The following is a 22,564-nucleotide window of genomic DNA, read 5'->3' on the forward strand; positions in this document are numbered from 1 at the left end:
GTATAGTATAGAATATGCTGTCTTGCTCACGAAAAGGGGATAATAAATTTAAACAATTGATCCTATAAGGGTATGTGGAGAATAAAAAAAAAGAAGAAGTGCTGACTCACAGCAGTTGAGAGCTGAAAGGGAACTCATTGGCCATCACATCCACCAAAGGAATTCCCTTTATAAAATGTCCCATAAATATCCATCCAGACTCCGCTTGGAACCCTTCACGGAGGGAAAATCCCACTCCCACTCTAAAACAAACCATTCCACTTTTAGACAACTCTAACTGATGTGAAGTTTTTGTCAACTTAAATTTGTCCTATAGAAATGGATGGAAACCTGCTATCCCTGGTGCTTCCCAAAGAGGTCAAAAGAACAAATTGAATTCTTCCCTGTGAAAACCTTTCAAATACCTGAAAGCAATTATCATGTCTTCCTGAGTCTTCCCTCTAATCCAGTTTCTTGAGTCAATACTCTTATATGTAGACTCAAGGTCCTTCATTATCTCAGTTTCCCTCCTCTAGACACTTTCCAGCTTATCATTATGGGCAGAGAGGTGACTCAGTAGATAAAGTGTTGGGCTTAGAGTCAGGAAGACCAAGTTCAAATTTGGCCTCAAGCACTAACTATGTGACTCTAGACAAGTCACTTAACCCTTTTAGCTTCAGTTTCCTCATCTGTCCAATGAGCTGGAGAAGGAAATGGCAAACCACTCTAGTATCTTTGCCAAGAAAATGAGTCACACACAACTGAAAAAAACAAAACAAAAAAACCCTCAGTTTTCTCATCTGTAAAGTGAGGATGATAATAATAGCACCTCCTTCCCAGGATGGTTGTAAGGCTCAAATGAAATGATATTTGTAAAAATGCTTAGCATATATAAGAAATGATGAGCAGAAGGCTTTCAGAAGAACCTGGGAAAATTTATATGAATTGATGCAAAGTGAAGCAAGCAGAACCAGAACATTGTTTACAGTAATAATGTACAATAATCAACAATGATAACTTAACTATTCTTACCAATACAAAAATCCAAGACAATTCTGAAGGACTTAAGACAAAAAAATGCTTTTCATCTCCAGAGAAAGAACTGATGGAGTCTAAATGCAAACTGAAGCATTCTTTTAAAAATTTTTATTATTCTTGGTGGTTTTTTTGTCTGCATTTTCTTTGGCAACATGACCAATATGGAAATGTTCTCTATGACTACACATGTTTAATCTATTTCAAATTGCTTGCCTTTTCAAGGGGATGGAGAAGGGAGAGAAAAAGAGGGAGAGAATTTGGGATTCGATAATTTTTTAAAAAGAATATTAAGTTTTGTTTGCTTGTAATTAAGAAAAAATAAAATAAAAATTAAATGTAAATAGGTGTCATGTTAAAAAAATGCTTAGTACAGTGTTTGGCACATAATGAGTTCTATATAAATGTCAACTCTTATTATTATCAATGCCCCTTTTAAATGTAGTGCCAAAAGTGAGTATGATACTACAGATATGGCCTGAATAGGGCAGAATATAATTACTATTGCCTCCTTCCTGGAATATGGAAAATACTTTGAATATCATAGTATTATAAAAGCATCAGTTATTTTTTTATAAAATGTTAAAATTGACTAAAAAAGGCCAAAGTAAATAGTCTAAATTGTGTGGGGCAGGGAGAGAGGGTAGATTGAAGATTTAAGCCTAGCTTACTTCAAATGAGAGTGTGGCATGGTAAAGAACTGGACCAAGAATCAAAGCAGCATACATTTTGAGCTAGAAGTGACCTTGATGCTTATCTCGTCTAACCTCACTCCCCCATTTTATAGATGAGAAAAGTAAGGTTTAGAGCAGTTAAGAATTGTTAACGGTCATACAAGTTGTAAGTGGCATAGCTGGAACTTGAACCCAGGTCTTCAGGAAGAATCCTTACATCTTCCTTCAGACTCTAGAAATCATTTAAGCTCTCTGAGTCACATCTTCTTTATCTATAAAATGGGCATAAGAAAACCTGCAGTACTTGTTCCCTACAGGGTTGTTGGGGGGGGTTGTGGAATGAGCTAATGTAGGTCAAATGTTTTATGAAACTTAAAAGCACCATATAAATGTCAGGTAGAATAATGACAAATATGATGCATTAAGAATAACTGATATTTTAAATTGTGCTTTGGGAATGCTGGCATTAGGATTGTTCACCTTTAGCTAATGGTGACCAGAGCCAGAACTAAGGGCAGGCGATCTGGGCAGCTGGCTTAATGCCTCCCAAGTCCATTCTCCTTATCCCAAGTCTTGCTCCAGACAAGACTAAAAACCCTTGCTAATCAGTAACATACAGGGGGTGGGCGCCATTTTCTTTTCTCTTCTTTTCTTTTCCCTTACATTCCATCCTAGAAGGTATTAAGGCAGAAGAGTGATAAGGGCTAGGCAATAGGGGTTAAGTGACTTGTCCAGGGGTACACAGCTAGGAAGTGTCTGAGGCCAGATTTAGGGGGTGCCATTTTCAAACCTAACCTAAGGCTACCAGGTCTGGAGCTTCTGGTGATGATTGGCTAGAGGCAGAGGAAAAGTTGAGCTGGGGAGGAAGTGGGCATAGTGAGAAGTCTTTAGAATTTGGCATCCAGGAAGAATGATGTCAGCTGACCAGAGGAAGGTCAGTTAGAGAATTCGGTCCAGGGAGCAACGGGGAGATTGGTAAAGAGGTTTATCACAGGACTGTTTTATACCAGGGTTTAAAACAGCATTCTAATATGGTTCCTTTAACTGAAGCTAGTTCTATCTGAGGCAATACCAGGCAGTTCAAGAAAGATATGCAATATTCAATTGAACTCTAGTAGCTTCCAGGCCTGCTAGGGGAGGGGAAGAGTGGTGGTGGTGGGCTCAGGAGAAGGGTGTAGTGGAATAAAGGGAGTGACATTGGGAGCCAGGCTCTCTCTCTCTCTCTCTCTCTCTCTCTCTCTCTCTCTCTCTCTCTCTCTCTCTCTCTCTCTCTCTCTCTCTCTCTCTCTCTCTCTCTCTCTCTCTCTCTCTCTCTCCCTCTCTCTCTCTCTCTCTCCCCCTTTCCCCCTGGGGCATTTCTTCTCCAGGTGGGTGTGAGAGGGGGAGACTGGGAGAAACCGAAGCTTGGCAGAATGGGAATGCAGCTGTACAGAAGGAAGCAGCCCCAAGGCACTTTGACACCCAGCCAAGTTGAGAAGAGTTTGGACTCTGCTGTAAGATAAGCAACGTAAGGTAGAAAGGAAGTCCAAGTAGACAGAAGATTAGGGTCAGATGAGCTGAGAGGGAGAAAAAATTCATGATTTTGTATCTTTTAAAAATTGCTGCACAACACTGTCTATAAATACAGATGTTGTTGTAAAAGGCTGCTTTTGGTTCAGCTGTTTTCATAAAAGGCTATGTTGTGTTTGTTTTTTAAAGGAGGAAAAACATACTGATGTCTAATTCCAAGAGTATTCTTTGGATAAAGAGTCTATGTGAGAGCAACAATGATTAAATTACTATGTGTCGATGATGGAGAGAATATAAGCTCCTTGAGAGCAGGGATCCACTTTTTCTTTTTTGTCTTTGTATCTCCCCATCTTGGGCAGCTAGGTGGCACAGGGTACATAAACTGCTAGGTCGAAAGTTAGGAAAACTCATCTTCCTGAGTTCAAATCTGGCTTCAGACACTTCCTAGCTGGGTGACCCTTTTTTTTAACCCTTACCTTCTGCCTCAGAATCAATATGGTAAGGTTTAGGCAATGGGGGTCAAGTGACTTGCCCAGGGTCACCCAGCTAGGAAGTGTCTGAGGCCAGATTTGAACCTAGGACCTCCCATCTCTAGACCTGGCTCTGAGGTCCTAGGTTCAAATCTGACCTCAGACACTTCCTAGCTGGGTGACCCTGGGCAAGTCACTTGACCCCCATTGCCTAAACCTTACCACTCTTCAGTCTTGGAACCAAAACACAGTATTGATTCCAAGAGGGAAGGGAAGGGTTAAAAAAAAAAGAAAGAAAGAAAATCCCAAATGGGGTCATGAAGAATCATACACAACTGAAATAACGGAACAAAAGAATACCTCCACTTAGCATAGTAATTGGTAGTTATATAGCAGGTGCTAAATAAATGATTGCTGATTGACTTTAACCCATTCTGCTCTTCCTTCTTCCCTGGTATCTTATTGTCACTGCCATTTGGAACACCACAATATAAATGCCAAGGACCCAGAATGTCCAAGAAGGCTGTACGAATAATGTTACTACAGGAGAACTAGCATGAAATCCATTACTGAGGATGTGTATAGCCAAATAAACAGGATGGCTGGTCACATATGGCAAAAGAGAGGCAAAAGGGCAGCTAGGTAGCTGATTGGATAGAGAGCCAGGACTGGAGTGGGGAGGACCCAGGTTCAAATCAGACAATTCCTAACTTCCTGGGCCTGGGCAAGTCACTTAATCCCTATTGCCTAGCCTTTACTGATCTTCTTTCTTAGAATTGATACTACGAATTCTAAGATAGAAGGTAAGGGGGGGGGAGGGGAGACAGAGACAGAGAGAGAGGGAGGGAGGGACAGAGACAGAGAGAGAGAGAGACAGAGACAGAGAGAGGGAGAGAAAGAGAGAGAGGGACAGAGACAGAGAGACAGAGACAGAGAGAGAGGGAGGGAGAGAGAGGGAGGAAGAGGAAGCAGGGAGGGAAGGAGGGAGAGAGAGAGGGAAGGAGGGAAAGAGAGACAGAGGAAGAGACAGAGACAGAGAGAGACAAGGGAGAGGCAGAGAGAGAGAGATAGAGACAGAGACAGAGACAGAGACAGAGACAGAGGGAGGGAGGGACAGAGACAGAGAGAGACAGAGACAGACAGAGAGACAGAGAGAGGGAGAGAAAGAGAGAGAGGGAGGGAGACAGAGAGACAGAGACAGAGAGAGAGGGAGGGAGAGGGAGGAAGAGGAAGCAGGGAGGGAAGGAGGGAGAGAGAGAGGGAAGGAGGGAAAGAGAGACAGAGGAAGAGACAGAGAGAGACAAGGGAGAGGCAGAGAGAGAGATAGAGACAGAGAGACAAGGGAAAGGCAGAAAGAGACGGGGGGGGGCAATAAATGGGCAATATGAATCTTATTTCTGTACCCTCAAGTTATTAATCTGAAGCAGAGAGAGCTCCTCAAAGGCCTCTAGCATTCTGGATGGATGTCCTATAGAGGATTTATGGAAAGACGTGAATGAGAATCTCACAGAAAGCAATGAGAGGCATTATGATTTACACTAGTGAACTCCAGTGAAGTTTTTGTGCCCCCAAAATGCCAGAGTAAGGCTTAAATCTCACCCTTTGGATTAGTGGGTGACCACACCTGAGGCACCAATGTGACCAGGCACCCATATTGTAAGCTCAGCTTTTTGATTTGCAAATAAACTCATTTTTTTTGAAAGGTTGGCTCTAGAACACTTAAGTGAGGAGTGACAGCAAATATCACAAAGATGCTAGTCAGAAATACAGGGGAACCATTTATCTGGCCTTCATAGGGCTGAGAAGCAGGATGCTTCCACCTGAAATCCATGGGGTACAAATGAAACTCAACAATAGCCTCAGAAATCTATTCATCCCCTACTACGGGCAGAGAACTTCACCAGGCAGCAGAGGAGATACCAGAATGAAGAGAAGAGTAAGGAGTGTCAGAGTGCTTTAAGGTTTGCAGAGCACGTTACAGATCTCATGTAAAATAACACTAATGTCCGACTAAGTAACACAAAACAAGCCAAGACCAGCCTCCTAAGTGCCCCGAGACGGAAGATGAGCCCCGAGACGGCTGCAAGTGCTTGATCACCTCTGAGCAGCGCCACGCCGCCTTGAGTAACAGGACGGAGCGCCTATAACTTACTTATCTCTAAATAGCTCGTCAGCTCAAATCTGCTCTTATTAGAGTGAGATTATTTTTCAGTCCGCCATTGCACGCGTGGGGTCGGAACCAGAGGACAGTGCAAGAGGACGGCCACGCTACCAGGTGGGCAGCCTTTGCGGTGGGTCCCTTGCACGGGAGTAGCAAAGATTACCGATGGTGAGTGCCAGCGAGCCTCCTGTCTGGGTGTGCCTTGGCCTGCTTCGTCACCACCTCCATGGGTCCTTGGTGGGGAGAGAGAGAGCCCTGCAAGGAGACAGGAGAGAGGGAGGGAGCGCATCAAACAGGGTGCCAGGGCTGTGCAGGTCATGCAAACAGAGTCAGTGGAGGGCACTGGCGCTGCATCAGTGTGCTGAACGGAAGGAGTCCAGCCGTCGCCTTTGGGCGCTAGAATATGTCACCCTCTGGAGGCAGCACCCAGCCCAGCTGCTCACACAGGAAATACAGAGTCAGGACTTGGGACAAAAAGCCCCACACTCAATAGCGCGGACCCTCCCTGCGGGGCCACCATCCCCAGCCAACGCCAGCGGAGGGACGGGCACTGTCTGGGCCCGCAGAGACGCGAAGCCCACACCGGCCTGCCATGGCTGGACACCAGCGTCCCTCCTGTCAACGCCCCCCAAACCCTGCTCAGAGTGGTCCAAGGGTGATTTTTATTTGGGACACGTCTACCTCTTTTGGCCCTGACTAGTCGTAGGACATTCCAGGAAGGGGTAGCGTGCCTCGGGCTTGGGAGATGAGGATCTGGAGGTCCGGGGGGCCCGAGGAGTGACCCGAGGAGAGGGAAGGGGGACCCAGGGTCGGGGCACCAGCAAGATGCTGCCATTTGTCCTTTGGAGTGTGGTGCTGCCGAGGAGAGAGACTCTGAGGAGGGGGAGGGGGCAGCCGCTCCAGCAACTCCTGCTATTTTGGGAAAGCTTCAGTGACAAGGAAAGCAAAACATTTTTCTAAAAATCATCAGGCTGCAGCATTTCTGTTTGCATGTTCTCTTGCTGCCTGCCTGATTCTCAGGAGGACCACATCCTGATTGCCTTTAGAGCCTGGATATGGGGCCACAGTGCTGGTTCTCCCAGCTGCGTGTGTGCGTGTGCGTGTGTGTGCACATGTGTGTGTGTGCACATATGAGAATGCTTTCTATGGAAACCATAGCATGATGGCTCCACACTGCAGAGAGGAGGCAGAGAAGGGAAGCTGAAGATGGGGGCTGCAGACAAAATCTCCAAAGGGAGGAATAGAAGAAAGAAGAGCTGATGTAGAAAATGAATGTTACAAATTGTTTTTGCGTGTAATTGGGGAGAAAATGTTTGTAAACATTCCAAAAAAAAGATCTGAGAAGTGAGCTTTTGGGAATATTCAAATTTGGGCAGCTTCTTCTCCCATAGCACTCCTCTTGTCTAGGCTAAGAGATAAGTCAAACAAAAGAGGGGGGATAGCAGAGCTGAGAACAATTCCAAAGTACCTTCTCCCCCAGAAGCACCCCTGGGGGTGGCACCCAAGCAGTGTTCCAAAGTGACTCTCCCCCCGCTCTCCTTTGTTTACAGCCAGACTGTGGATGGTGAAGGCCTGGCCAGCCTCTTTAATTAATTAAACCTTCTTAATTTTTAATTAAAAACCATCAGAGGGCACAAGATGTTAGGAGAGGATCCTGTGGATAAGTAGCTCTCTCTTTCCCTGGAGCAATAGCAGGAAATGCTTTGCTGTAAATATTTTGATGTAACCAGGAGAATTGGAAGGGAACAACACAGAGCCCTGAAGAAGTGGAATTTGGAGAAAAACTGGGACAGCAACTCTAGTATTCATGGAGAGGTACCCCAAGGTACCTCTTGGACCCAAGGTCCAAGGAAAGGTCCCCAAGTCCTTTGAGGGCTCAGGCAACCCTTCCTACTGGGCATTTCCAACTCTGATCTTGTTCCAGAGTGGCATCACCATTTCCCTACAGGACCTAAACTCAACATGTCTCAATATTTTTCCCCTTAATCCTGGCTCTCCTTTTGACCTGCTTGTCCCTATGATTTCTTTTTTAAAAACTCAATAAGGGGGCAGCTGGGTAGCTCAGGGGATTGAGAGTCAAGCCTAGAGATGGCAGGTCCAGGGTTCAAATCTGACCTCAGACACTTCCCAGCTGTGTGACCCTGGGCAAGTCACTTAACCCCCATTGCCTAGCCCTTACCACTCTTCTGCCTTGGAACCAATATACAGTACTGATTCCAAGATGGAAGGTAAGAATTAAAAAACAAACAAACAAATAATACTCATTTATTTCTTGTCTCCCCCATTTGAATAAAAGCTTGTTGAGGGCAGAGGCTGTGTTTCTGCCTTCCTATGCCCAGAGCTTAACACAATGCCTGACATATATAATAAGGTGTTAATATATGCATATGGATTGATGCACTCATTTTATTTTATCCCAAATGGACTAACCTGAAGCACACATCTCACTCTAGCCTTTGCTTCTTCTTGCTCTTCACCTACTGATTCTCTGCCTTCCCTTGAAGCTCAGTTTATGGGTCACCCTTTTCAGGAAGTCCTCCATGATACCCATCTGAGTAATGATCTCCCCTCTCAGATCTTGAAAAGCACTTTGTTTTGTAACCCTCTAAAGCACTTATTATCACGTAGGACTGTTATGTGTGCTAGATGGGAAACTCCATGAAGACAGGGACATGCCTTTTCTCAGCTCTGTATTCCCTGGGCATCTAGCTAGTTGCACTGGAACTCAAGCGTTTTTCCAAACTGAATTATGGATTCTTCTTTTGTCTGATTCCATGTACTTGGCAAGCAACCTTCTGATCTTAATTTGATTTCCCAAGGAAGCTTCCCTGTTGGGAAGAAGGATTTCTCACTCTGAATTATTAATTGACTTTCCGGTACCTCTCCTAGAATCAGAAAATTCTAGCATTAGAAAGGGCCTTGGAGACCATTTAGTCTGACCCACACACTTTGCAGAAGAGGAAACCAAGGCCCAGAGAAGCCAACAGACCTGTCCGAGGACATTCAATGAGTAACTGACCTGGGACATCTGTCCACCAGTAGTCGGACGCTCTTCCCACCAGTCCGTATTCTAGCGAGTCTGGATGCTCGGATTATGAGACATTGGAGAGGTTAGGGAGGTCTGGGATAGGAGGCTAGAAGTAGGGAGCCATGGCACACTCAGGTGTGAGCCACATCCTGCCATTTGCCACTCTTGCTGTCAATGTTGGGGGTCAGGAAGGAGAATTTGGGAGACTGAGAGGCTGGAGGGGAAAAAAGGAGGGAGAAGCTTGAGCTGACTCCTGCTCTTTTGGGAGTTTGCCTTGTTTGGTGAGGCAGGACCTCTTCTGCCTCCTGCCTCAGCTCTGGTCCATGCCCAACACTTCCAGACACGCAGAGCCACAGAATGAGCCCTGAACCACACAGAGAGGCCACAAGACCCCTGAGAGCCTGTCCGAACATCACCTGGCTCCTCCCCTACTCGGGTGCCCACTGTGCTTCCAGCAATGGCTGTAGCTGGGCCCAAACAGTGATCCCACCAAGGTGGATGGGAAGATGGCCCCAGGCAGAGAAGGAAGCAATTGTCCTGATGAGATTTCAAGTGCTTTTAGAGGAGGCAGCAAAGCTCTGTGTGGGACTGTTTGTAAAAGGTCCTCAGGGGGCCCCCTTCCCTCTACTCCCCCTTACCCCCCACCCTCCTCACTGCCATTCAAAGGCTACACTTGGCCCAGTGCCTGGAGAAAGAGAGGAAAAAAAGAGAAAGAAAAGGAAATAAGGGAGAAGTTCAGAGCTGGAAAGCATATATCCAATTTGAGGTTTGGTGGGGGAGGAGGGGGAGGGCAAGGCTGACCTTAGGGGAGGGAGGGGGTCTTCCCCATCTTTTCCCTGGCTGGGCTCCCACCCATCCCTCCCCTTAAACGTAGGGCATTCGTGGTGGAGGCGGCCAACAGCCCAGCTGTGTGTATTCTCTGAGCAGGATGTGAAGGCATCTCCCGGCTGTACACTACTCCCCACTTGGGGGGCCAAGCTCAGCAGAGCCCCAGCACAAAGATAAGATTGAGATGCAGATTCTCTTCCATCCCACTGAATAGAACAGATTGGATACGGATTTTCCTCTTTTCTTCCCATTTAGACCATCTGGGAGTTTGGTGCCTGTGAGAAGGGAGGCTGAGAGGGCCATTTTGGCATGGACAAATTAGCCGTAAACCTTCCAGCCCTCTCCTGCCGGACCAGCAAGGCCCCAGGAAGCAGCCCACACTGAACTACTCTGTCTTTTGCACCGGTTTTCTTCTTCCCTCCAGAGCAGGACAGAAGTGCCCTAAAGCTGGCTCACACACCCCGGACCTCTACTGGGAGACGCTCCAGCATCCTTGCTGCTCAAAGGGGTCTTCCACAAGCTCTAATCCAACCTGTTTGTTTAGCAGGTGGGGAACAGGAGGCCAAGGATGGAGGTCAGCCCATTCGCTCATCCTCCTGTTTTCACCCTCCTTCTGGCTACCTTTGAAACCCTGGGAGAAGGTGGAGGAACCATGGCTGGTGGTGGAGTCACAGCGTGAAAGAGAGGTGCAAGACCTTAGAGATGACACAGAATACTGGACAGGCCAATGGACGGAAGAGTCAGAAGCTGAGGCGTGAGGTGCAAACGTTTTTAGATCTGGAGTCAGAGGACCAGGATTCAAAGGGAGAGGCAATGTGTTTCAGTGGAGAGAACAACTACCCAGATTTGAAGTCAGAAAAGCTGGGTGATCTTAGATAATTTCCTTAACCCCTCTGGGCCTCAGCTTCCTTATCTGTGAATTTTTTTCATTGAAAATTTTTATTTAATTAATTAATTTGGAATATTTTTCCATGGTTACATGATTCGTGTTTTTTCCCTCCCCTCCCCCTTCCCCATAACCTGCAATTCCACTGGGTTTTACGTGTGTCATTGATCAAGACCTATTTCCATATTATTAGTATTTGTACTAGGGTGATCGTTTAGAGTCTATATCCCCAATCATACCCCCATTAACTTATCTGTGAATTTAGAGTGTTGGACTAGATGGTTCCTTCCAGTTCTAAATCCATGACCTTATGATTCTGCTTCTGACATTTACTACCTGTAAATCTCTGGGCAAGTCTGTGATTTTTTTTTTTAAACCCTTACCTTCTATCTTAGAATCAATGATGTGTATTGGTTCCAAGGCAGAAGAGAAATAAGGGCTAGGCAATGGGGGTTAAGGGACTTGCCCAGGGTCACACAGCTAAGAAATGTCTGATGCCAGATTTGAACCCAGGACCTCCCATCTCTAGGCCTGGCTCTCAATCCACTGAGTCACCTGGCTGTCCTTGAAAGCCTATGATCTCGATATATCTTACGATCTGCATTGGGAGAAGGAGTTTCCTGCTAGGAGTTTGCTCTACCAGTGAAACCATAGCTCTGAGATCACTCTCTCCATCTCCCAACCTCACCTAGAGTCAAGTTATTTAAACTTCTTAGTGTCAGTACCTTATGGGCTGAGACTGAAGCCAGGAAGATACCTTCCTGAGTTCAGATCTGGCCTCAGACACTTACTAGCTATGTGACTTCACCCTGTTGACCTCAGTTTCCTCATCTGTAAAATCAACTAGAGAGGGAAATGGCAAACCCCTCCAGTATCTTTTCCAGGAAAATTCCAAATGGGGTCACAAAGAGTTGGACATGACTGAAAAAGGGCTAGTGCCTTCCTTCTGAGATGGTCTCCAATTTATTCTGTATGTATTTTATATTTATGTGATTGCCTACATGCTGCCTCTCTGTTAGACTATAAGCACCAGAAGGGCAGGAAGCTGGTTTTGACTTTCTTTATATGTCCAGTGCTTAGCATTGTGCTTGGCACATAATAGATGCTTAATAAATGCTCTTTGGTGGGACTGAACTTCCCGCCTCAGTTCCCTAATTGAGAGAGAACAGTGGTGGTGTAGAAAGAACGTTGGACTTGGAGTCCCAGAACCCCAGAATCTCAGGGACCACCAGGGGCCATTTCATCCAATATGTACCTGAAAGAGGAATCCTCTCTCCAAAGTGCCCCACAAGTTGTCATTCAGACTTTTCTTATTCACTACCTCCCAAGGCAGCCCATTCTCCTTTTGAATAGCTCCGTTACAAAGTGTTTCTGTGTCTAGAGCCTACATCTGTCTTTCTTCACCTTTCATCCACTGCTCCCAAGTTGTGCCCTCTGGGACTAGGCAGAACAAGTCTAATTCACTCTCCCATGTAACTGCCCATTAAATATTTGAAGACAGCTAACATGTTACTACAAAGCCTTTTTTTCTCCAGGCAAGACATCCCAGCCTCTTCAACACTGATAAGAGCATCCCAAGGAGTGGGACCAGGATGATAAAAAATGCTGAAGAAATTGGGGATGTTGCACTAAATTTTTTGGCTACCATATCACGTGGTTGACTTATATGGAGTTTGCAGTCCATTAAAATCCCATTTTTTCCCATAAAAATAGCATTATCACACCTCATCCATTTTGTACTGATGAAATTAATTTTTGAACCCAATATTTCTCACTTGTAAATTTCCTTTTTCCCCCCTTAAAACAAACAAGCAAACAAACAAAAAAAAACAAAAAACCTCTTATCTTCTGTCTTGGAATCAATACTATGCATTGGTGCTAAGGCATAAGATCGGTAAGTGAGGGTTAAGTGATTTGTCCAGGAAGTGTCTGAAGCCAGATTCAAACTCAGGACATTCCATCTTTGGGGCTGGCTCTCACTCCACCTAAATGGCATCAAGCCCCTCCTGTCCCCCAATTTCCTTTTAAAGTCAGCATTTCCGCTTTCTGAGATTTCCTTGGCATCTAATTCTGTTATCCAATGTAATGCATTAGCTATCCCTCCTACCTTTGTAATCCTCAAATCTGATAAGCATGCCATTTATGCCTTTACTCCAGCCATGCAGAATATGTTAAGTATTTAGGTAAATATGCCAAATCAGGCAGTGAGGTGGCACAGTAGCTAGAGTCCTGAATCCAGACAGGAAGCGCTGAATTTAAATTTGGCTTCTGCCAGTTACTACCTATGTTCTCCTGACCAAGTCAATTAATCTCTATTTGCCTCAGTTTACTTGGTTTGCTCATGTGTAAAACAGAAATAATTCATTTCTACCTTCCGGGGTGGTTAGATGAGACAGCATCTGTCAAGTGCTTTGCAAACCTACAGCACAATGTAAATTCCAGCAATCATCATCATCTTAAATAGCTGAAAGCTCAAACCCAGATCCCTCCCTGACACCTCCTACCACACTGACATAGAACTGGGAGTAATTATTCTTTGGATCACATCATTCAGTTCCTCCATCTGAATCCATCTATTCTATCTTCTTGTCTAACTATTACACGGGATTATATACACGGGATTCAAATGAGAGGCTTTGCCAAAGGTGTTACTAAAATCAGATAAACTCGATCTCTAGCATTTCCCTATTCTACCAATCCATTTAACTTTTCAAAGACTGACAGTTACCTCTTTTTAATTTTTATTTTCAAGATGTCTCAAATTATCTTTAATTTAATTTTTTCCTCAAGTATGTTAGAATTGCCTCTTATTGAGGAAATCTTTTTTTTTTAAACCCTTACCTTCTGTCTTGGAATCAATACTGTGTATTGGTTCCAAGGCAGAAGACTGGTAAGGGCTAGGCAATGAGGGTTAAGTGACTTGCCCAGGGTCACACAGCTGGAAAGTGTCTGAGGCCACATTTGAACCTAGTACCTCCCGTCTCTAGACCTGGCTCTCAATTCAATGAGCTACCCAGCTGCCCCCTCTTCTTGAGGAAATCTTGCTGACCCTTTGTGACCATAATGCCCTTTTCCAGATTTTTTACAAATAATTCCTTTAATAATACCTCAGTTCCCTAATTGAGAGAAGTAGAGTAGTGGTGTAGAAAGAACATTAGACTTGGAACATTTTTCTAGAACCCAAAGCCAAACTCACTGGCTCGGAGATTGCAAGATTTCTTCTGTTTTTGTTTTTGAAAATCAAGACATTTGCCCATCTCAAGCTTTGCAGCTCTTTACCATTCTCCACCATATTATAATGATCATTGGCAGTGGTTCAGCAATCCCTTCGACCTGTTCTTTTATCAGCCCAGGATACAGTCAGTATAATCCTAGTGTCTTAACTCATCAAGGTCCTTTCTTACAAGCTGCCTACTTCTTGCAAGTCTTTATTCCCAAGTAGATGGTTTTTGTTCTGTCCTTTCCATTCTCTTTGGCAAAGAAAAGAAACAGAATACGAGTTGTTTCAATTTCTCCCTTTATCTGTCATCCCTCCATCTCTCCCAGCAAATGCTCCTATTCCTTGCTGCATCCTCTATCCACCCTGCCCCCCTTTCTCTTTCCATTCCCTGCTTTTTCATCAATCAAGCAATCAATTTTAGGCACCTATTAGGTACCAGATATTGGATGTAAAAAGAGCCAACAGATAATCCCTAAACTAAAGGAGCTTACAATCTAAAATTATCCTCAGCTTTCCCTTCCAGCCTCAACTCTACATGTAAAGTTTTTTTGCTCCTGATGTTCTTCCTATAGAGTTATACCACATCAGAAGACATGGATTTGAGACTTAATAACTGTTTAATCAATTCTAATTCCTTAGAAGCAATAGTAAGTATCAGTTTCAAGGCAGGAGAGTGGTAAGGGCTAGGCAAATTGGGATTAAATGACTTGCCCAGGGTCATACAGCTAGGAAATATGTGAGGTCAAATTTGAACCTAGGACCTCTCATCCCTAGGTCTAGCTCTCAATCTACTGAAATACTTAGCTGCCCTCATATTATTCCCACTTTACAGGTAAGGAAACTGAGGCTGACAAAGATTACTGACTTTCCCATAGCCATACAACTATCTAATAAGTGTCTAAATCAGAATTTGAGCTCAGGTTCTCCTGACTTCAAGTTCAACTTTCTATCTACTCTACAACCTCGATATCACAAAACATAAGAGAACCTGGCTAGATCTGCCTTCCCTTTCTACTTTTCTTCTAATTTTGAAGTCTTCCACTAGTTCGTGAAAACCATTGGTAAAACCATATTCACTGGGTTCCTAATCATTCAAAACTTAAGATAATTCAGTGTGGGCAGCCTAAAGTTTGCTGTTTCTAACTATAAACAAAAAGTTGATTAAACAATTTAACAGTGTAAATAAGATTATAGAGGAAATGTTTAACCAACTTTAAAAAAACCAACTAAATTATTTCTCACCTTTCTCCTAGTTGCACTATGGGCATAGACATCCTTCTCCTTTCTCTGCAGCCAAGGCTATATTGGTAAATGTTTAACAACCAGCTCTCCAGGAAAAGAAAATGTATGCATGACAGACTTTTTTTCTTTTTCTTTTTTTCTTTAACATGTGCACATTTATTTGAAAATTGGTCTTAAGTCAGGGTACAGGTAAAGCTCTTCCCATTCCCCCAAATTCTGGCACCAATCTCATTACCCCCCCCCCCCTGGGAGACGTAAAGTCTTTATTCACATCTATGTTGAGGGCAGGGAGAAAATTTAGGGAGTCATTCATTATGGTTGACAATTTTTAAAAAGGGACAAATATTTAGGTGGAAGACACATAAAGGTTTTTTTTTAAAGGATTACATAATTTACACGTTAAGCATTATTAGTGCCTCCCTTTCCTCTTCTCCCTGGTCTACATTTATGTTGAAACGTGCAGAGAACACACATAAAATATGTTAAAATGTGTAGAGAGCAGATTGCCTTCAGAGAGGCAACTAACTCTCTTCAACAATGCATTATGCAATATTGGGAATGACTTAAGAAATGTACAGTCAGAGTCCCAAAGATGCACTATATAACTCTGGGGACGTTTGCCTCCAACTGACTTTAGACTGCTCGTCCCCTTCACCAATTCTAGTTTTTAAATCCTGAGTCAAATGCCAGAACAAAACAAAAGAACTACCACCAAAAAAAAAATAAAACCCCCCAAAACAAAAACCAAAGCCATGCCAATCTCATTTCTATTTTTCTAGACAATTATCATGTCATACTCTTTGATAAGACAACAACGACAAAATGAACATCAACAGTCCATTTAGAAGCATTTGTGGTGGATAATGGAAGGCTCGTATTTGTCATACTCCTGCTTACTGAGCCATATCTATCGGATGATGGAGAGGGCAGTCAGGATGGTGACTCCCATCCAGAGTTTTTGCACTCAGGAGGGGCAATAATCTCGAATTTCATTGTGTTGGGGTGAGGGCTGGAATCTCCTTCTGCATCCTGTCAGCAATGCCTGGGTGCATGGTGATGCCACCCGACAATATGGTATTGTTATACAAATCCTTACAGATGTCAACATCATACTTCATGATTGAGTTGAAGGGAGTTTCATGGATGCCACAGGATCCCACACCTAAGAAAGATGGCTGGAAGAGAGATTCTGGGCATTCATTGCCAGTGGTGATGACTTGACCATCAGTTCTTTTCCAGAGAAGATCTGGATGACCGTAGTGGCCATCTCCTGCTCCAAATCATGGGCTACAGTTGTAGCTTCAACTTGATGTCACTCAGCTCTTTTCCAAAATTAAAAAAGGTCCAGAAACCCCGCTTCTTCCATGACAGTTTTATAGATTAATCAGAGAAATCCAGATGGCTCCCCCAAACACTCCAAGATGAACATGATATCATGACTACTTTTTCCTCAGGAATTTTCCCTTTCCGGTCCTCTCTTCCCTGTCTCCCTCCTCCATCAAACCTGCTTACCCCTGACCTGTGAATGAAGCAAACACCTCACTGTCCATTCACATCTTGGCTCAATAACTGGGAGAGCACACTACCCAAGAGTAAGTTGGGCAGCAGCTGGAAAGGAAGCAAAGCCACAGTACATCCAGGTGCAGCAGGGGCAAGGATGGACCAGAATCATTTACTTTGGGAACAACATATTCAGGGATTTCATATATCGGCATTAAGTAAGAGGGCTACACATTGGATCGGAGGAAGGTCTTACCATCTAGACTTTATGACCTTTTATAAAGGTACCCACACATATTAATAACTCACATTTCTATAGCACTTTACAATTTATAAGACACTTGTCAAATCAACTTGGGAAATAAATAGTAAAAGTTTACTACCCCATTTTACACATGAGGAAGCTGGGGGCCAGAAGAGTAAAGTAATTTATATATGGTCAAATGGCAGTAAATATCAAAGCCAAGATTCCAACTCTAAACTCCAGGAGTGTCCTTTCCACATCATCATGAGGCTTTTTATGCCTGTCTGTGTGCTTACTCACACACGTGTGACATAGATATGGCATCTAGATAGTTCAGTAGATAGTGGGCTGCATCTGGAGTCAGGAAGACTCAACTTCCTAAGTTCAAATCTAGTCTCAGACCCTTCCTAGTTGAGTGACCCTGGGAAAGTCATTTAACCTTATTGGCCTCAGTTTCCTCATCTGTCAAATGAGCAGGAGAAGGAAATGGCAAACCACTCCAGAATCTTTGCCAAGAAAACCCCAAATGGGATCACAAAAGAGTCAGATATGACTGAACAACAAAAATAGACCTATTGTGGAATTGACAGCATCACCATCTCCTGAGAAGTTGCCTTCTCTGCAGAGGGAACATCAGTAGCTGGTTGAGTTTAACAAGTTGCCAAAAAATACCAGGCCAAGAAGGGAAAATTCATAGGACCTTGGGAACATAGATCTGGAGTCACAAGTAATCTCAGAGGGAAAAAAAGGCATTCACATGCACATGAAGGTGAGGGATTCAGAAGACCTGGGTTTAAACCCTGATTCTGTCACATACTACCCAAGTGAAATAAAGTGACTGCACTTGTCTGAGCTTTATTTCATCTAGAGATGCCCCTTCTCAAACTAAATCTTATTATTCTGTTGTTATTCACTTATTTCAGTCATGTTCAACACATTGTGACCCCATTTAGAGTTTTCTTGGCAAAGATTCTGAAGTAATTTGCCATTCCCTTCTTTGTATTATCTTACAGATGAGGAAACTGAGGCAAACAGGGTGAAGTGACTTGCCCAAGGTCACACAACTAGTAAGTGTTTGAAACTAGATTTGAACCCAGGTTCTCCAGACTCTAGGCCCAGCACCATACCTACTGTGCAACCTAGCTGCCCTTTATTATTCTCTATAGTGGTGGTTTTCAAACTTATTGGACATAGGACCCATTTTTACTCTTAAAAATAATTGAGTATTCTTTTATAATCTCATTCTGTCCTTCCTTCCTTCCTTCCTTGAATCAATACTATCAGTTCCAAGGCAGAAGAACAAGGGCTTGGCAACGGGGGTTAAGTGACTTACCCAGAGTCACATAGCTAGGAAGTATCTGAGGCCAGATTTGATCCCAGGTCTTCCCAGCTCCAGGCCTGACTCTCTATCCACTGAGCAACCTAGCTGCCCCATCTTTTATACCCTTAAAAACTATCAAGGATTCCCTTTACAGTCCTAAAAATTAATGAGGGTCCCCAAGAGCTTCTGTTGATATGGGGGTTGTATCTATTGATATTTATCATATAGAAATGGAAATTTATTTTAAAAAATATTTATTTACTCATCTAAATTAGTGATAATAAACCCTATTACACTGCATTAACATAAATAAAACATTTTTATGTAAAAAAAGAACTATATTCTCCAAAAGAAAAAAGTGAGAAATGTGGCAGTTTTACATATTTTTACAAATCTCTTTAATGTGTGGCTTAATAGAAAACAGCTGGATCCTCATATCTACTTCTGCTTTTGATCTGTTGTGATGTGTTGTTTTGGTTGAAATGTCTGAAGACAATCCAGTCTTGGGAAGATATGTAGTTGGAAGGGGGAGGAGGATTTTAATTGGAAAATATCAACTTAGTATTATGGTGAAAATAGTTTTGACCTCCCAGACTGCTTGAAAAGGTCTTGATAGCCCTATGGGTCCACCGTCCCTATTTTGAGAATTCTTGCTCTCTGGTTATTTGGAGGTGGCTTTGTGTGTGACAGACAGATGGGAGGGACAGGGAGCAGATGAGAAGGGTCATCTCTGGATCTGTAGGTAAATAGGAACTCTATCTAGGAATTAAACTCCTCATAATGGCGAGGTTATTTGAATACTCTGATCAAGAAGCACCTGCCAGGCTTCTCTGTTTTCTCTTCTTTCTCCAAATGGGCAGAATCAATCATGACCATCAAAAAAAGGGCCAGGGACCTAAGCAACCTCCAGAAATGGGGACCCACTTGTTTGTTGCTTTCCTCCTAAGTAAAACCAAATAGACGAGCATTTATATTTGCCCCAAAAGTCAATTCAAAGGCAACTTTGTTTTACAGATTATTTAACATTAGAATCCTTTAAACAGCATACCCCCCAATGCTTTAAAATTGCATCATCTTTCTTTACTGAAACCAATGGAGGTTCCTCATGACAATCTCATGGAACTATTCTATAATTATTCTTGCTCAGTCATTTCAATCTTGTCAGACTCTTCATGACTCCATAGGGGATTTTCTTGGCAAAGATACCGGAGTGGTTTGCTATTTTCTTCTCCAGCTCATTTGACAGATAAGGAAACTGAGGCCAACAGGGTTGTGACTTGCTCATGGTCAGAGATAGTCAGTGTCTGAGGTCAGATTTAAACTCATGACTTCAGGCCTGGCATTCTCTCCACCTCCATCCAAACAAAGTAAAAATGGAGGGTGGACAGGTTGGTGTAACAGAAGAGTGCTAGATTTGTAGTTAAAGGACCCACCTGTGTGACTTTGGGCAAGTCTTTAACTTCTCTAAGCCTTGGTTTCCTCATCTGTAAAGTAAACAGGCTAAATAGCTTCCATCTATCTTTCAGCTCTAGACCAATAATTCTGTGACTGGGGCATGGTCCTTGTCAAAAGCCAGGATGAAATCAGAGATGGTTTCTGTACACCTTTGGGGAGCAATCATTGGGTTCATCTCTATAGATGTTTCCTTATATACTCAAAAGTCTTTAAGATGCTGAAAGGGACATTAGCATCATCAGGAGACAATATGGAAGAATAAAATACTAGATTTGCTATATCCTCTAAGGGTATGGGGAAGGGGAGGAAGGAAAGAAGAGAACTCAGGATTCAAAAAAAAATTTTAAACCCACAAATATTGAAAATTGTTTTTACATCTAATTGGAGGAAAAAATTAAATTAAATGTAAAAAAAAAAGTAGATCTGGAGTCTAGTGGTTCCTAATGAAAGACTCTAGTGATATCTGTGGGCCTTTGGGTATATTGCTTCATTTCTTTGCGCGTAAGTTTTCTCATCAGTCAAATGAAGGACTAGATGAGGGAGGCAAGATGGCAGAGAACAAACATTGTTTTTGGAGGCTGGAGGAGACCTTGATTCAAATCCCTTCTCTAATGCTTACTACCTGTATGACCTTGGGTGGGCCACCAACCTTTCTAGGCCTCAGTTTCTCCATCTGTAAAGGTCTTAAAAGTCCCTTGTAGCTTCTGATCCAGGTCCTTCGCTGTTCTAAATCTGTGTTCTTAATCTAAATGCTATAAACCCATGATTTTATAGATGGGGAAATGGAAACCTGAATGAATGTTCTAAGTATATATCTGTTGATTCCTTATATACTTTTTTTGGTATTCTATATTTGTAGATGAATTCTTACTTACGATGAAGCCTGGTATAGTGGATAGAAAAGTCTTGTATCTGATACCACCAACTAGCTGTGTAATCTTTGACAAGTCACTTGACTTTTCAATGTTCTAGGCAATTTTCTAAGCCCCTAAGTTATTGAGAAGGTAAGAAGGTACTGACCTAAACTGGTAAAAGTTCTCTACGCCAAAAAAAAGTACAGGTCCAGGGACACATTGGGAAATGTAGCTGACATTGAGATGGATAGCTAGCTAGAATATTATTTTATGTATAGATATATCATATATTGAAAACCAAATTTAAATAAAGTTTCTATAAAATTGTAGAGCAAAGAATTAAGGATGTAGATAAGTGTTTACTGATTGATTGACCAGAGCTGGAAGGAGCCTCAGTGGCCAGTCAGTTTTCATTTATAGATCAAGAAACCGAAGTCCAGAGGTGACTTGATTTGCCCAAGACCATTCTGGCAATAGGTAGGTAAGGTTTGAACTGAGATCCAATGATTCCAAGTTTTGTGTTCCGAGTTCAGCCTTGATTGAGTCCTTACTCTGTACAAGGCACTGGAGCTAGGTCATGTAGATAGAGCTTGAGAGCCATCCAGCTGTACACTGGCCAGATACCTTTTCCACACTGTAATTTCTCATAGCCTTCACGTCGTCCTATGAATTTACACTTACTCCTCTAAATGAATGATCTGTGCTTAAAACCTAGCCTGGCTGAGGTCCAGGATGGGGAAAGATGGGCTTTCTGCTAGGAGAGAAGTTTATGGTAGAAATATGGCGGTAGCCCCTAAAGAGAGTGGAGAGACTACAGGACAATGGAGAGGGGTGTAGAGACCAGTCTAGACACAGAGAACAACAAGCGAGCTGTGAAGTCAGGCTCAGGACTCTTGGAGAACCAGCTGAGAGGAAGGCCTGTGAAGCCATGGAAGCAAAGGGGGCAAGTTCTCTTCCCCAGCTTAGAAGGTAGATTTGGATTGTTAAGAGGGAGGGGAATAACCCAGAGGAGGCAGGTAGATGTTCATTAAAAACCCAGAGAGGAAACACACAGGGATTCCTTAGCTCTAGGGGGGAAAGGATTTAGAACATGAAGGGACGTTGAAAATCATCTAGTCCAACCCCTTTAATTAATTTTCACAAGAAGAATCTGAGGTTAGTAGAGATGAAGTGATCCATCCAAAGTCACCCAGATGGTAAGCAACAGAGTCAGTCCTGGACACCCAATCTTCTCATTCAAGATCTAACTAAGGCTTGGGCTACCACACATCATGTTGTCTCCCCACAGTGGAATCCAATCCAAAGTCCTTCATTCAACAATTAGAGATAACGTTTTCAAATGCATCCCCGTCCCATCCCAGGAAGTGATAAAATCCAAATGATTGAGATCAAGTTCTAAAAGGTTGACAAAGGATTGGAAAGATTTTCAGAGCTAGACTATCTCTCACATAGGGGATATGTATGGTGGCCCCAGACAATTATTAGCTGTATGACCCTGGGCAAGTCACTTCATCCTGTTGGCCTCGGTTTCCTCATCTGTAAAATGATCCGGAGAAGGAAATTATAAACCATCTCAGTATCTTTGCCAAGAAAAACCCAAATGGGACCATAGAGAGTCAGACATGCCTGAAAAACACCTGAACAATAACCAAGATTTACTGAAGAAAAGCAGGGAGGGACTAAGAGATGAAGTACAGTAGCTTATCTAAGGTCAGTCAGTTACTGGCATAACCAGGACTAAAAACCAAGTTTCTGATGCCAATTTAGTGTGGTGCTTGTTCCACTTGACCAAATGACCAAAATACCTCTTTCCTAAAATTTTTCTTTTCTTTTCCAAGATTCTATTTTTATTTTTTGAAACTAGAAACTTAACCACCCACAAATATGTGAAGCCGCATGGAGTGAACAAGGCATCCGACAGTCTAGAGAAACTTTGTGCAAATCCTGCCTCAGATACTGAATGACTATTTATAAAGTTGGCCTTTATGGTGCTCCCAGCTCTTTGAAAGACTTATTCAATGCACCAAAAAGATTACATATGGAATTGGGAACTTCTGTTATATAGCTGGTTCTCTTTAAAATTATATATTCAGTTCGAATAGTAACAACATTGTTCTGTTTGTTACTCTATTCTTTTGTCCTTTCTTTTTTCTTTCTT

General features: G+C 43.0%; 1 protein-coding gene across 8 annotated transcripts in view; it reads right to left on the minus strand.

Moving 5' to 3' along the window:
• Positions 1-22,564, minus strand: part of SEMA5B (semaphorin 5B) — a 206,703-nt gene that overhangs the window by 73,442 nt on the left and 110,697 nt on the right. For 3 of the 8 annotated variants that reach the window (XM_056793538.1, XM_056793540.1, XM_056793536.1), the window contains one exon: positions 5,992-6,083. The exons of 2 other annotated variants lie outside the window; for them this stretch is intronic. The gene's annotated coding sequence lies outside the window, so the exon portion shown is untranslated. Of the gene's footprint in view, positions 1-5,819; positions 6,084-22,564 lie in introns of all 8 variants that reach the window. 3 more of the 8 variants (XM_056793542.1, XM_056793541.1, XM_056793539.1) reach the window with 1 other exon arrangement.

The sequence above is a fragment of the Monodelphis domestica genome, chromosome 4 (assembly GCF_027887165.1).
Source record: "Monodelphis domestica isolate mMonDom1 chromosome 4, mMonDom1.pri, whole genome shotgun sequence".
Classification (NCBI taxonomy): Eukaryota; Metazoa; Chordata; class Mammalia; order Didelphimorphia; family Didelphidae; genus Monodelphis; species Monodelphis domestica.